Source organism: Microtus ochrogaster, linkage group LG4 (assembly GCF_000317375.1).
Source record: "Microtus ochrogaster isolate Prairie Vole_2 linkage group LG4, MicOch1.0, whole genome shotgun sequence".
In the NCBI taxonomy this organism is placed as follows: Eukaryota; Metazoa; Chordata; class Mammalia; order Rodentia; family Cricetidae; genus Microtus; species Microtus ochrogaster.
The window spans coordinates 34,250,185-34,265,755 of NC_022030.1; positions in this window are offsets into that span (position 1 = coordinate 34,250,185).

Below are 15,571 nucleotides of genomic sequence, written 5' to 3' on the forward strand. Positions count from 1 at the left end.
TGTGTGTGTGTGTGTGTGTGTGTGTGTGTGTGTGTGTGTGTGTGTTTGCATGTGGAGGGTCCAGAGGTGGGCTTCAGATCCCCTGTAGTTAGAGTTACAGAGTTGTGAGCCATCCTACATAGGTTCAAAGAACAAAACTTTGCTTACAATCATACCAAATGCTCTTAACCATTGAACCAAGAAAGGGTGAAATTCACAAAAGACAAACATGAATAAATGAGAGTCAGGAAGGAATGTATCTGTCAACACAACAAGCCAACACACCTTCAATCCTAACATCATATCAGGAGTCCTGCAGCACAGCCTTGGATCAGCATAAGATTACCTGTCCAACAGACTTCCTCGGGCCAACGCATCCATTGAAACACTCTCTCACTTGACAAGGACCAGTAGTCCGTAGGACAGCATAGGAATTTGTAAAATTCATGCAGTTTTTAGGCTCTTTTCTCTCTCATTATATTAATGTTTGAAGCAGTTTTTAATTTTACTTTGTTAGTCACACATGCAATAGCTGTAATTTTACCTGGAAAGTGTGTCGTTTCTTGAATATTTCTCCTAAGATTCAAGAGGAGGCTAACACTTTTCAAATCTCTTACCTGGAATTCCTAACTACAATTCCTAATCCTGGGAACTTTTCTGACTCAAGAGAAACAGGTATGTATGAGGAAGCAGCACTTGGAACATTAACCATGTCTCACAGGTCTGTAATGAAGAGTATACACAGAATAGGGAAAACCCCCAGGAATGCACACAGTGCCAGCTGCTGAGAGTAAATTCTCTGGCAACCAAGAACATGGTGTCATTGTTAGGATCTGGTATGCTCCAAGAGGGAAAAAAGCAGTGTAAAATATGGGATGGATAGATCCATCTTCACCACATACAGGAGTTTATAATGGTGGAAGAACTATGGTATAATGGGGATGTGAAATGAGTGCCTTTTCAAAGTCTGCCTTTTATAGAGAGATTAAGACATGGGACCCTCTTGTAGAAAAGTGAACTGTATAAAAGCATATCTTGCAGACTAGCTGTAAAAGGTAAGATTCCAACCTATTAATTCGATTGAAGCCAATGAAAGCTGGAATACCTATTATGGTACTTGACTAAGTAAATTTAAATTGAAACTAGTCAGAAGCTATAAAGAAGGGCATAACAATAACAAAGAACACATTTTATCACAAAGGTACAATGATTTTAGTATGTAAACACTAAATGAACCTTACTTGAAAATAATATGATCTTAAAAAGGTCATAATGTTGCCACCAGAAAACTCCTAAACCCAATGCACAATTTGAGCAAAATAGTATGTTACACAAGCATACAAATCAATAGCTTTTCTTCATACTAATAATGAACATATCAAGAAAGAAACCAGAAAAAATCCTCTTCATAGTTAGTTCCACAAAAATATAACAAGTAATACATCTAACAGATAAGTTGAAGATCTCTACCATGAAAACAAAAATTGGAGACAGTATATACATTCTTGGACAACCAGAAATAATATTATGAAAATATCAACATCATAAAATAGTTTGTTAAAGCAACCTACAAATTTAACACAATCCCAAACCAAATTCTGATGATGGTCTTCGTAGAATAAGAAAGTACTAAAGTTATGATGAGGACACAAAGGATCTCAAATAGTCACAGCAATACTCAATAGGAAAAAATATTGTGTTGTAGATACCATAATACCTGACCTCAGTGTAGTAAGGAGCTACTAGTGTGTTCTTGACCACTTAACCCCAAAATAATCACACAGAAACTGTATTAATTAAATCACTGCTTGGCCCATTAGCTCTAGCGTCTTATTGGCTAACTCTTACATATAGTTTTAACCCATTAAGTTAAATTGGCTGTGGCTTATCTGCTAATGTTCTGGCGTCTGTCTCCCGTGGGGCTATATGGCATCTGTCTGACACCATCCTTCTTCTCCCAGCATTCAGTTTAGTTTTCCCAGCCTACCTAAGTACTGTCCCATCCACAGCCCAAGGCAGTTTCTTTATTCATTAACCAATAAAAGCAACACATAGAAGGACCTCCCACATCACCTCAGACTGTAGCACAGAGCCACACTATCAAACACAGCTGAAGAGTGACATAAAAACAAACAGAGACAAGTGGAAGGGAATGATAGATCCAGAAATAAACACACAGGTGCAGGTAGCTAATATTTATAAAAATGTCAAAAATATACTTTTGATGGGCAGAGCAGTCTCTTCAACAAAAAGCAGTGGGAAATTGGAGACTGACATGTAAAATTTGAAGTTAAGTTTTACTTCTTTTTTTTTTTTTTTTTTTTGGTTTTTCGAGACAGGGTTTCTCTGTGGCTTTGGAACCTCTTCTAAATCCAAAATAAATTCAACGGGACCAAAGAACTTAATGTAAAACCAAAGACAGTGAGTCTTTTAAATGAAAGTACATGAAAAATACTTTTTATTGATTTTTATTGAGTTCTACATTTTTCTCTGCTCCCCTCCATTCCTCTCTCCTCTCCTTCAACCCTTTCCCAAGGTCCCCATGCTCCCAATTTATTCAGGAGATCTTTTCTTTTTCTACTTCCCATGTAGATTAGATCTATGTAAGTCTCTCTTGGGGTCCTCATTGTTGTCTAGGTTCTCTGGGATTATGATTTGTAGACTGGTTTTGCTTTATGTTTAAAAACCACTTATGAGTGAGTACATGTGATAATTGTATTTCTGTCTCTAGGTTACCTCACTCAAAATGATATTTTCTAGCTCCATCCATTTGCCTGGAAAAATATTTTAAAATAAAGAAATAAGCAAGAATTTTCTGCAAAAGACATTGACAACACAGGAAATTATCTCAGAACGAACAAATAGAATTGCATGAAATTCAAAAGTCTCCACAGAGAAAAAAATAGTCATCAGCGTGAAAAGGCTCCAGAAGAAACTGAAAAGAAATTTCTGTTTATAATCTATATAGAAATCCAAGTGTTAACACTAAAACCAAAAATCATATAATTAATAAATGGGTTCACAGGTTGGGTAGACATTTCTGAAAGGAAGAAATACAAATGGCCAACAAATGTTTTAAAATATCTTTAATATCTTCAGCCCTCAGGTAAATGCAAACTGAAATCACCTCAATAGTCCATGTCACCCCCAGTGGAATGGTTATCATGAAGATGATAACAAATGCTGGTGAAGATATAGGCAAATAGAAACCGACGCTGGTAGGAATGGAGTCTAATAAAACCACTGTGGAAACCAGTGTGCAGGACTTTCAAAACCTAAAAGAACTACCATATAATCCAGCTATATCACTTTCATGTATACAGCCAAGGGCTTTTAAGTCAGCATACCAATGGAGATAAATGCATGTCCGTGCCTACTGCTACACTATTCACCATAGCTATGTAGGAAGCCAGTTTAGTAAATGATCACAAGATAAATGGATAAAGAAAACCTTATTCACAGTGGGGTTTTATTCATCTATAAAGAATAAAATTATTAAACTTTCAAGAAAATGGGTGGAAATGGATTTTAACTTTTTATTGATTCTTTGTGGATTTCACATCATGCAATCCCATCCCATTCATTTCCCCATCCCTTCATAGCTGACTTTTTCCCTTGCAACCTCCCAAAATAAAATTTAAAAAAAAAAAAACAAAAATCAAACAAAAAAACAAAAATGAAAGAAAAAAATCTCAGTATGGAAGTTGTAGTGTAGTGTGGCCCAGTAAGTCACACACTGTACACTTTAGTCCATACATCTTTACTTGTAAGTGTTCATTGCTATGAGTAATTGGTCTAGTTTGAGCCCTCTGGCTTCTGCTACACTGTCAATACTGGGCCCTCACTGGGACTCCTCTTGCTTATCCTGTTGTTGTTCTGTTTCATGGAAATCCTGCACCTTTGGATCTATAGGTTAGGTACCTTCACACACTCCAGTAGTTCATAGATGAGGTAGATGTTAGGGCGGGCTAACTCATAGGGCCATGTACTGAACCTGAATGATAGCTGAATTGGTCAGTTCACCTTCCCTCATTGACACCACTCCTGCACTGCCCCAACTTGTTCACCCAATTCAGCAAGCAACAAGGAGAGGAGCCAGTTCTCCTGCTCTCACACCCCCAGCCGGTTCACCCACACCCACACCACCAGGGCTAGTTCTACTACTTTGCCTAGGCAAGGTGCAGGGCCTGTTCTCCCAAATGCTGTAGATGGTGAGGGCACTGGAGATCATAGCATTAACTGCATAATCCAGACTTAAGAAAACAAAATCTTATACTTTCTCTCACATGTAAAATCGAGATTTAAATTTAAATGCATGTATGTATGGGCACATGTGTATGTATGTGTATGAATGTGTGTATCTTTACATTGTAAACATATACAACATACTCTGATATGTGAGAAAGAAGTCTAAAGGGGACAGGATCAAGAGAAGATAATGGAGTATATGTGATATGAAAGTTGAAGTTGGGACTTTGGAGGGGGAAATGGTACCAACAAGAGTTGGAAATGTTCTCCTGGATGCTCAGGAAATATAACAGTCTAAGAAGGGGTTGAAAGGTTGTAAGAAGCAGAAGTCTGGGAAGACTGAGGCAAAACAGTGTCCTTTAGACATGACAGGACTACAGCAGTCATGAACACATAGCAGCTGTGGTTGCCTGCACAAGGTCAAACCAGTCAGTAGTCCAGTATGGGGAAGTAAGGGGCTCATTACATCTCTCAGAACCCAAGGCACTTTTGATAGTTGATGACTGCAAGGGAAAGGAAAATTACTTTTCTTCAGAGATGTGGTCCCTAGGAGATCAATCATGCTCCAGTGAGTGGCCCTACATCTATGCATATATAAGCAGCATGAATTAAATTCAGTGGGACATTTTTTAAAAAGGAAAACAAAGGCTATGAAGTTAGAATGGGGAGTGGGAGGCTTTGGGATGAATGCAAAAGGAGCACTGAGGAGGCAAATATGATCAAATGTATGTGTGTGTGTGTGTGTGTGTGTGTGTGTGTGTGTGTGTGTGTGCAAATGAAACTCTCAAAATGAAACACAATACATTGTTTAGTAACTAAAAACTTAATTTAATTCTGTCAAATGAAAAATCTCACTGAAGCAGCATATCCTTCCCAAAATCTAAAGTGATCAAAAATGAATATAACCACTTCCTCAAGAACTAGAGTTGCAGTGAGTATTACCTATGTGAAACTCATGTATATATCCTGTCCATGTCATTAATTCTAACTGTCCTCATAAGACACACTACTCTAGATTCTACTGCCAGACTTTTAGATAAAACAAAATACAGCCATAGAGTCTTTTAAAAAATGAGACACTTTTAGTGAATGGTTTAGGAAAAACAGTCACCAGTTAGGGAATTATGTTTTAAAATAATCACATGTGCAGATGATGTGTTTGATGTATTTTATGATGAGCTTTCTGCAGCACAGTTGCTAAGGGCTCACATTTATCTTAATAACTATCATATGAAATATTGCTGGAAACCATGTGGCCTAGTTTCAGATCAGCATATAAGTGCTTGTTCAATAAACCTCTGTAGGGCAAAGCCCATAGAGATGGTCTTTCACTCAGCAAAAACCAGCCAACCTCAGGACAGTGCAGATTATTGCTGGGACCAAGTGGCCTGCACACTCTCTTCTCTCTCATAAAGTTGCTGATTCTCTGGATGGTTTATAGTTTCACTTTATCAGTCATACATGGGACAGATGTAGTCATTCCTGGTAACCTCATCTTTTTCTCAAATATTTTCCCCTAAAATTCTTTGGGAGCTGATGCTTTTCAGGTTCTTATCTGGAAATACCAGCTGTCAACTCAGAACCTGGGCACTTTTCTGATTCCATGCTGACAAGATCAGAGGCAATAAAAGTTAATGGAAACATAGAGGAAAGCAACACAGGGGACATTAACTACATCTCCCAAATCTGGAAGGAAAAAAAACATGAAGAATAGTGTGCATGATGGAAAAAGAGTGCCTTATCAAAGTTTGTCCTTTATAGAGAAGCTTAAGCATGCAAGACCCTTTTGTAGGTCAAGGGAATGATTAGAGAAATACAAGAAAACTGTATGCAAGCAACTTATGGCAAATTACCCTTATTTTTGTAAATATGTTCTGTCAAGTTTTAAGCTATATGTCGTTCTTGAGAGTGTGTGCCTAGGTCTATCACCTTTTAACTTCTTAAGGACAGAATATGACTGGCTTCGTATTTAGCCAAGCTAAAAAAATGTTGAGTGTTGTTTTTGGTTTATTTGTTGTTTTGATTTAAAAGTTGGGAAACACATTATTGTTCTTGCCAGAGATTAACTCTGGAGGTAGGAAAAACATGTTTGTTTTTGAAGTATAAATAAAGACAGCTCAAGCTACTCAGGGCTGTCACTTGTGTGAAATTCATCTGGTGTCAGTGCCCCTTCCCCATCTCAGGACTAGAACCCAGCTGAGACAGGACCCCAGAAGAATATTTTATTATTAATGGAAGCATTTTGACCAAAAGGATGTTTAGCTAATGAATACTACACATAATTGGTCTGAACAACTTACATTTTTTTTAATTTTTCTTAGTCAATGGCCTAAATATCATGCAGAATATTCCACCCCCAAACTAAAGAATACACATCTTTGTAGAAGCCCATCGAATTTTTTCAAAGATCTACGATATATTACCATAAAAATGAGTCTCAACAAAATAGGAAAATTGAAATTATATCCTGAATTTTATCTGACCACAACTGAAGAAAGCTATTTACAGCAATAAAAACTACAGAAAGTATAAGATCTTGCGATGTTTAGGCAACACACTACATAACAATAATTGGATCTAATATAAATCAAATAATAAATGCTGTAGGAGATCCTTCTGTTTGTGTGTTGCTTTCGTTGGTTAATTAATAAAGAAATTGCTTGGACTGATAGGGCAGAACTTAGGTAGGTGGAGAAGACAGAACTGAATTCTAGGAGGAACAAAGCAGAGTGAGAGAGCCATCATGGAGATGTCAGGTCAGACACGCTGAATCTTTCCCAGTAAGCCACCACCTCATGGTGGTACACAGATTTAATAGAAATGGGTTAAATCAAGATGTGAGAGTTAGCCAATAAGAGGCTAGACCTAATGGCCACGAGTGTTTAAATTAATACACTTTCTGTGTGATTATTTCAGGTATAAGCTAGCTGGGTGGACGGCCAGGACCAAAAACAGGCCCTCTCTCCATACAACAAGTAAATGTAAAATTAATAGAATTGAATGAAAATAAAAGCACAATATAACAAAATTTATGAACGATAATGATAGCAATCTTGAGGACTAAGTGTTTGCATTTTAAAAAAGTGAAAGATCACAACTTAATTAATTAATAATTTAATAATATACTTGAAGTCCTGGGAAAAGCAAAAATAAACCAAGTCCCCAAACAATGGGTTGGAATAGATAACCAAAATCAGGCATGATAAAAAAAAACAATAGCAAACAAAATACAAAGAATTGTTAAAATGAAGAGTTGATCCTTTGAAAAGATAAACAAAGTAACACACAGCCAATGACCAAAAGGAAAAAGAGACAATCTAAATTAAAATAAGAAACAATAATGAACTCATTAAAATACATATTGATGGAATTCAGAAAATCATAAGTATATACTTTAAAAACCTGTATCTCATGAAATTAGCCAAATCTAAATGAAATGAAAAGATTTCTAGATCTTTATACCATACCTAAGTTAAACCAAGCAAAACAAAGAATTTCAATAGAAAAATAATCAGTGTTATTGAAATGGTAATAAAAATTCTACCAAATAAATAATGCTCAGGATTAGATGAGTTAATCACATAATTCTACGAGATCTTCTGAAAAAAAATTCTATTCACGTTACTCCATGAACTAGAAGATGGAAGAAGGCTCCCAAACACTTTCTATAAAGCCAATATTATCCAAATACCAAAATCAGCTAAAGACAGAGCAGTAAAATAGAGTAAAATTACACACCAATCTTTCTGATTAGAGTTGACACAAAAATTATTTAAAAAAATTACTGGGAAACTGAATTCAAACTCTTATCAGAATCATCATTCATCATGACCAACTTGGTTTCATTCCAAGAAAGTAGTGATGGTTCAACACATATAATAAAAAAAAACGTTATCAATCACATAGACTCAAAGATAGAAATCACATAATCATCTCATTAGACACAGAAAAAGTCTATGACAAAACTCATCATCCTTTAATGACGTCACTAGAAGGCTGGGAACGGAAGGAATATACCACCACATAGTCTGTATTCTGCGACCTAATGGCAACAGCATGCTTAATGGAGAACAACTCAAGGAGCTCCCAGCAACTTCAGTAAGAGGCAAGGACATCCACTATTCCCACTCCTGTTAATAAACTGCTTGAAGTATTAGTGATAACAATAAAACAACAGAAGGAAATAAAAGGGATACAAATGGGAAAAGAAGTCACATTGTCTTTGTATATGTCATTATTCTGTTCATAAGAGTTTTTAAGTCTCCACCAAAAAGGCCCTCACAGTTGAGAAATGATCTCATCAAGTCGCAAGAGACTATTTATAATCTCAAAGCACATGTATTCTTTATGTAGCATGAACTCCTGGAGTTTCACACCCTCTTTGCAATCCTCTTGGCTCTCCTGTATGTGTTCCTCATCCTTTTTCCTTTTAGTGCTTAGCTGTTCTATGGCGATGGCTGCTCCACACATCACATACAGCAACACACAGACACCACATTTGGAAAGTGCTTACAGGGGTCATTAGATAAAATTCCACTCCAGCTTCATAATAAAATCCAATTTTAAAGAAAAAAGGATGCAAATAGCATGATGTTGTTTAGAAAAGAAAAGAAACACAGTCTGGAGCTTGAACTGGCTACCTAGCCTGAAGCACTCAGAGTCACAGGGCAATGGATAAAGCGAAGGTCTTGTTGAGCTAGAACGTGAGTGTTTGGAGAACAACAAGCATTATCACCACTGACAAACAAAACAGAGAAGAATTATTCTGCTGCTATTTGATGATGTTGACATCTTTTACACAGTCCTCAAATTTCAGGTTGGCTTCGAATTTCATGTCATAAAATAGCTATATGAAGCTAACATCTTTCCGGAATTATAAACATTTTCAGGGGATTTATCACAAACAAACACAATAAAAGATAATTCCAACTTTAAAGGACTGCTGATACCTCGGGTTTTCGTCTTCTATAGTTGCACGAGCAATTTTGATTGAAATTTAATATATTAATAATATTGGAAAATAGTGTGACATCAATAGCATTCAAAGTGAGGTATTATTAATAATGAACACGACTACAAAATATTAAGGATCTTAATTATTGTTGCAAAGTTTTGGCCATTCATTTGTGAAAGTAAAATTCCACATTGTAAATATTAAAAAATTAGCTAAAAAGAAATTATCAAACTAAGATGGGTTTTTTGGGGATTTGTTAAACTTCAGATTTCCTGTATTTTTATTTCATGTTAAAGATGGAAAAAATAGGAGCTGAAGAGATGGCTCAATAACATTGGCAGTTAGTTTATAAAACCCAAGTTCAACTCCCAGCACCTACATGGCTGCTCACAGCCATCTGTAAACCCAGTTCTAAGAAATCCCATGGTACCTTCCGCCCTCTGCAAACACCAAGAATATACATGACTTGGAAACATACATTCAGGCAAAATACTCAAACACAAGCAGTAACCAAAGAAAGCCCAAATCTTCAGAAAACATACTTGATCAAAATCAGCTGAACTTGGAAAAATTGTCACATTTTCTATAGTAAAAAACTATTGAGATGAATCTGTGCAGTAGGAGCTTGTTGGTAAAGTTTGCTGTGCATCCATCTGACCTAGTGAGGCCAACTAGCTACTGAATGTATGGAAATCCAACGATAGGTAAATCCCAGACTAAAGGACTCATAGACAGACATGGAGTGAGGAGTGTATTGCAAATAGGTGACATTTCAATAATGCCTCCTTTCAAAGTAGCATCAAAAAAGGAAAACCTTTGCTGCTTTGCCTTGAAATGTCAGCATGGAGCTCCAGGGATTTGCTGAACTCCTTACCCTGCTGAACTCTTAACCTCCATTGATCTGAAGTTCTTATTCTAAGAACAAAAGAAAAAAAAGAAGAAGGAAGAAAAGAAAGAAACCCTTCTCTCACAAACTCCTCAAGGAGAAACAGACACATAAATTTTAGATTCTCTGATTTTTAAAACAGAAAAGCAGCCCTTTGCCCAATATATGATGATATTAGTTTTTCATGGTTTCTGACAAACTCAGGATTATCATCTTCTGGTGAGATTAATGTTTGGAAAGCTAACAGAGATATGGGGGTAGGGAAGAGCTGGTGTTCTAAAAGGCTCCTTTTTCCTAGTATGAGTCGAAGCTATGATCTAATGACACTAAAATGTTACATTATACAGTCTGATCACCTCCTATGAAAATGGCAAACTAAGAAAAAACATTATACAAATAAGTCTTCATGATTTGTGTCAAACATTGATGATTAAGTTTCTATCCAAAAATGAAATACTTACTGTCTTTCTTTTCCATGCTTTTTAATTTTCTGTTCAATTTAAGGCACAAACTATGATGTTATAACATACTGATAAAGTGAAACAATGTAACATATGATTCATATGTTAATTATTTCCTGGGTCCCCACTCCTGATTATCAGCATATTTTTATGTACTACTCCTTCAGAGGAATGTAGAACACAGTGCACTCTATTAACTGTGGTTCCACATCATACATAACGTCTCTAAATTTGTTTTCTATATATGTTTACTAACTTGTTTCCTTCATATCCCTATTTTGTTGCCCTCCCCAATCATGGTAATCATTGTTTAATTTTTCATTATACACATGTATATGAATTTGACCTTTCTTAAGATTGCAAACAAAGGTAAGACCTTAAAATAGATTACTTTTTTTTCTCTACATTATTTCAGATGTCACAGTGCTTCCCAGATCTTCCTACACTGTGACAAATCACCAGATGGATTCCTTTTTAATGGTCAAGAAATATTCCAGTGTGTGTATGTGTGTATGTTCATGCAAAAACATAACAGTTTCTTTATCTACCCCGACCATCAAAGGAAACTTGTAGTTTTCGATAAAATTCCCTAAAGAAAGTGGCACTATTAGTACGTATAGTATAGTTGGAGTAGATGTGGCCTTGCTGGAGAAAGTGTGTGACTGTAGAAATGGGTTTTGATGTCTCCTATGCTCAAGCTACTCCCAGTGAAACAGACCACTTCTGTTTAGCTAGGAGCTTATTGTTGTGAAGAGACACCATAACCATGGCAACTCTTATAGAGGACAACATTTAATTGTGATGGTTAGCTTATAGTTCAGAAGTTCAGTCCATTATCATGGTAGGGAGAAAGGCAGCAAGCAAGCAGACATGATGCTGGAGCTGAGAGTCCTTACATCTTCAGGCAGACAATAGGAAGTTAAGTGAGACACTGGGTGGTATCCTAGGCATAGGAAACCTCAAAGCCCACCCCATAGTGACATACCTCCTAGTAGTGCCATTCCATATGAGATTATGAGGGCCAATTACATTCAAACTACAATTTCCTATTGCCTGTACATGATGTAAGGACTCTCGGGTCCCACTCCAGCACCATGTCTGCCTGCATGCTCCCTTCTTGCCCTATGATGATATCATACTGAAACTCTGAAAATATTCCAATTAAATGTTTTTCCTTTATAAGAGTTGCCATAGTCATGGTGTCTCTTCACAGCAATAGGAACCCTAACAAAGACAGAAGTTGGGACCAGGGACTGGGATATTGCTGTGAGAGGCCTGACCATGTTTTTGTTTAGAGGAATTTGGACTTTGGTACTTTGGGTTAGGAAAGCAGTAGAATGCTTTACATACTGTTTAATGGGCCATAGTAGCAGGAGCATGAAAGACAGTTGCCTTAAGAGTGATTTGAACTTAAGGAGAAGAATTTTAGCATGCTGCCTAGAGATCATTTTTGTGATATTTTGGTGAAGACAGTGTCTTGCTTTTTGTTTGTTCTTTTCAAAAGAGTCTGCCTGAAGCTTAAGTAACGAGTTTTGAATTAATTTTGTTGGCAGAGGAAATCTCAAAACAGCCTAGTATTGACCCTGTTGTGTGATTATTAGTTGTCACTCTTATGAAGATTTATAATGAAAAAAGAGCAAACTGAGCAAGAAAATATGAAATGTACAATTTGAAGAGAAAAGGGGCACCAGAAAGTGGAATGGAGTTAAACTCTGTGTTCAAGGAGATAACAGATTAAGAAATGGAATAAAGGGAGTGGTGACCTCAGAGCAATATTCTACCCCACAACATTTCCAACTTGTGAAAATGAATTAAAGAAAATCTTAGAGCCAGGTGTGGTGGTATATGACATTAATCCCAGCCCTCCAGAGGTAGAGGCAGACAGATCCCTGAGTTTAAGGGCAGCCTGATCTACAGACCCAGCTTCAGGACAACCAAACTTGGGCAGTGAAGGGCAGAAAGCTGGTGAAGATGCAATTGAACCAAGGGCCATGTTCCAGCTCTAGCAAACAACAGAACTTGATAGCTTCAGCCATATAGTTCTGACTTTAGAGTCAAGGATAGAAGAAAGGAAGTATGGAATTTTCTTCCACATCTAAGGAAGCAACAGAAACATGTATCAGGGGTATCCCTGAATGAAGGACTGGAGAGGCCATTGTGTGAAGCTGTGAAATTGAAGCCTGAATTGCCTTGGAGACCCTAAGATGTTGGAGATGCCAGAACCATGGGATACCTACTGAAGAAAGCTTTTAACAGGGAGTGGAACCAGCCCAAGAGAGAAGTGTGCTGCAGTCAACAAAGCTGAAAGAAGTGGGAGATCTGAGAGCATTTTGTCATTGGACATAGAGATACGGGGTCTAGAATTTGCCCATCTGGTTTTCAATCTTGCTCTTGTCCAGTATTTCTTCACTATGCTCTCTTCCCTACATTTTGGAATTGTAATGTATATCCTGTGCCATTGTATGTTGGAAGTAGGTGATCTGCTTTATGATTTTGATTTTTACATGTCATTGTAATTAAGAGATTATGTAAATCTCAGAAGAGACTTTGAACTTTAGACTTAATTTAAATAAATATGTTAGAGAATATGGGGACTTTTGAAGTTGAACTGAATGTATTTTTTGCATTATGATATGGCTATAAGCCATTGGGGGCCAGGAAGTAGAATGTGGTGGTTTGAAAAACAATAGACCATGAAAGAATGGCATTATTAAGAGATGTGGTCTTGTTGGAGTGATGGAGGAGGGTCATCTTTCTATGTATTGTTTTCATTGGTTAAATAAAGAAACTGCCTTGGCCCTTTAATAGGACATAAAATTGGGTAGGCAGAGTAAACAGAACAAAATGCTGGGAGAAAGAAGCTGAGTCAGTCGGTCGCCATGATTCTCCCACTCCAGACAGATGCAGGTTAAGATCTTCCCTGGTAAGCCAGCTCGTGGGGCTACACAGATTATTAGAAATGGGTTAGATAAATATGTAAGAGCTAGCCAATAAGAGGCTGGAACTAATGGGCCAAGCAGTGCTTAAATGAATACAGTTTGTATGTTATTATTTCGGGGCATAAGCTAGCCAGGCGGCTAGGTGCCGGGGACGCAGCTCTGCTGCTCTTATCACAACAGTTGGAGGAAGTATGTCACTATGAAGGCAGGATTTGAGGTCTCATATATGCTCAAACCATGCCTAGGAAGACCGACTACTTCCTGTGAGTCAAGATGTAGGATTCTCAGCTACTTTTCCATCACCATGTCTGCCTACATGCTACCATATTACACCAGGATGAAAATGGACTAAAACTCTGGAAAGGTAAGCCACCCCAATTAAATGCTTTTCCTTTACAAGAGTTCCTGTCTATGGTCATAGTGTCCAGAAACCTAGCTTGTTTCCAGGATCTTCTTCACATTTTAATAATTCTGCAACGAATGTCAAAGTACAAATGCATTTAAGAAGTGGTATTTTGTTGGGAGTTTTTTTAGTTTTGTTTGCTTTTTTTTAGTTTTTTTAGTTTTAGGCTTGTATTATTTATTATTCTTTTATTAACTTCACTAAAACTCTTCAACTTTTTCTGCAATAATTATTGTCAATACCAAGTTGGTTTTATGACTATAGCACTGTAGTACAATTTGAGGTCAGGAATGGAGATACTTCCAGCAGTTATTTTAGTATTAACAATTGTTTTAGCTATTTTGGAATTTTATCATTTCCATATGAAGCTATGAATTGCCCTTTCAAGATCTGTGAAAAAATTGTGTTGAAATTTGGATAGGGTTTACATTGAATTTGTAGACTGTTTTTGGTAGAATGGCTATTTTTACTACATTAATTCTACTGTATTAAAATATTACTACATTTTTACTATATTAATCCATGAGTATTTTTCCATCTTCTTTTATCTTCTTCAATTTCTTCAATGACTTGAAATTTTTATTATACGGCTTGGTTAGATTTAGCCCAAGATATTTTTGCTCTTTGTGGCTATTGTGAAAGGTGTTGCTTCCCTGATTTCTTTCTCAGTCTGTTTATTGTTTGTATGTAGGAAGGCTACTGACTTTTGTCAGTTAACTATGTATCCAGCTACTTTGCTGACCGTGTTTATCAGTTTTCCTCATGGAACTTTTAGTATCACTTATTTATACTATCATAACATCTGCAAATAGAGATATTTTGACTTCTTTCTTTCCAATTTGTACTCTCTTAATCTCCTTCAGTTGTGCTATTTATTGCTCTATGTAATACTTTAAGTTTATATTAAATAGGTATGGAGAAAGTGGACATCCTTGTCTAATTTCTGATTTTAGTGGAATTGTTTTGAGTTTCTCGCGATTAAATTTGACATTGTCTGTGGACTTGCTGTAAACTGCCTTTATTATTTTGAAGTGGTGTTGTATTTTGTTAAAGACTTTTTCTGCATCCAATAAGATCTCCCTGCGCTTCTTGTCTTTTCATTTGTTTAATGTTGTGGTTTGAATAAGAATGGCCCCAAGGGCTCATATCTTTGAATGCCTCATCACCAGGGAGAGGAATTGTTTGAAAAACAATTAGCCTTATTGGAGGAAGTGTTTTACTGTTCATGGGCTTAGAGTTTCCAAAGACCACACCAGGCCCAGGCTCTCTCTGCCTGTGAAGAAGGATGTAACTCTCAACTGCTTTTCTAGTGACATACCTGTTATCATGGTCTCTGCCATGGTGATAATGGACTAAACTTATGAAAATGTAAGCAAACCCCCAATTAAACGCTTTCTTTTCTCAGAGCTCCTTTGGCATGGTGTGTTTTCCCAGAAATAAAATAGTTATTAGGACATTTATATAGTGAATTATTTTAATCAAGTGAAACTAGAGAAAGTATTTACAAGTATCATGATAAATCAGAATATCAAAATGTATAAATCTAAAAACTGAGTAACATAAGGATAAATCAACTAATTCAAAATAGCAAAAAAATTCAGAATAGTATTGTGTTTATGAACACATTTTTTATTTATTCACCAGTTAATGACTGAGTTATTTCTACTTTGGGGGTACTAACAACAATGTTGTATGAACATT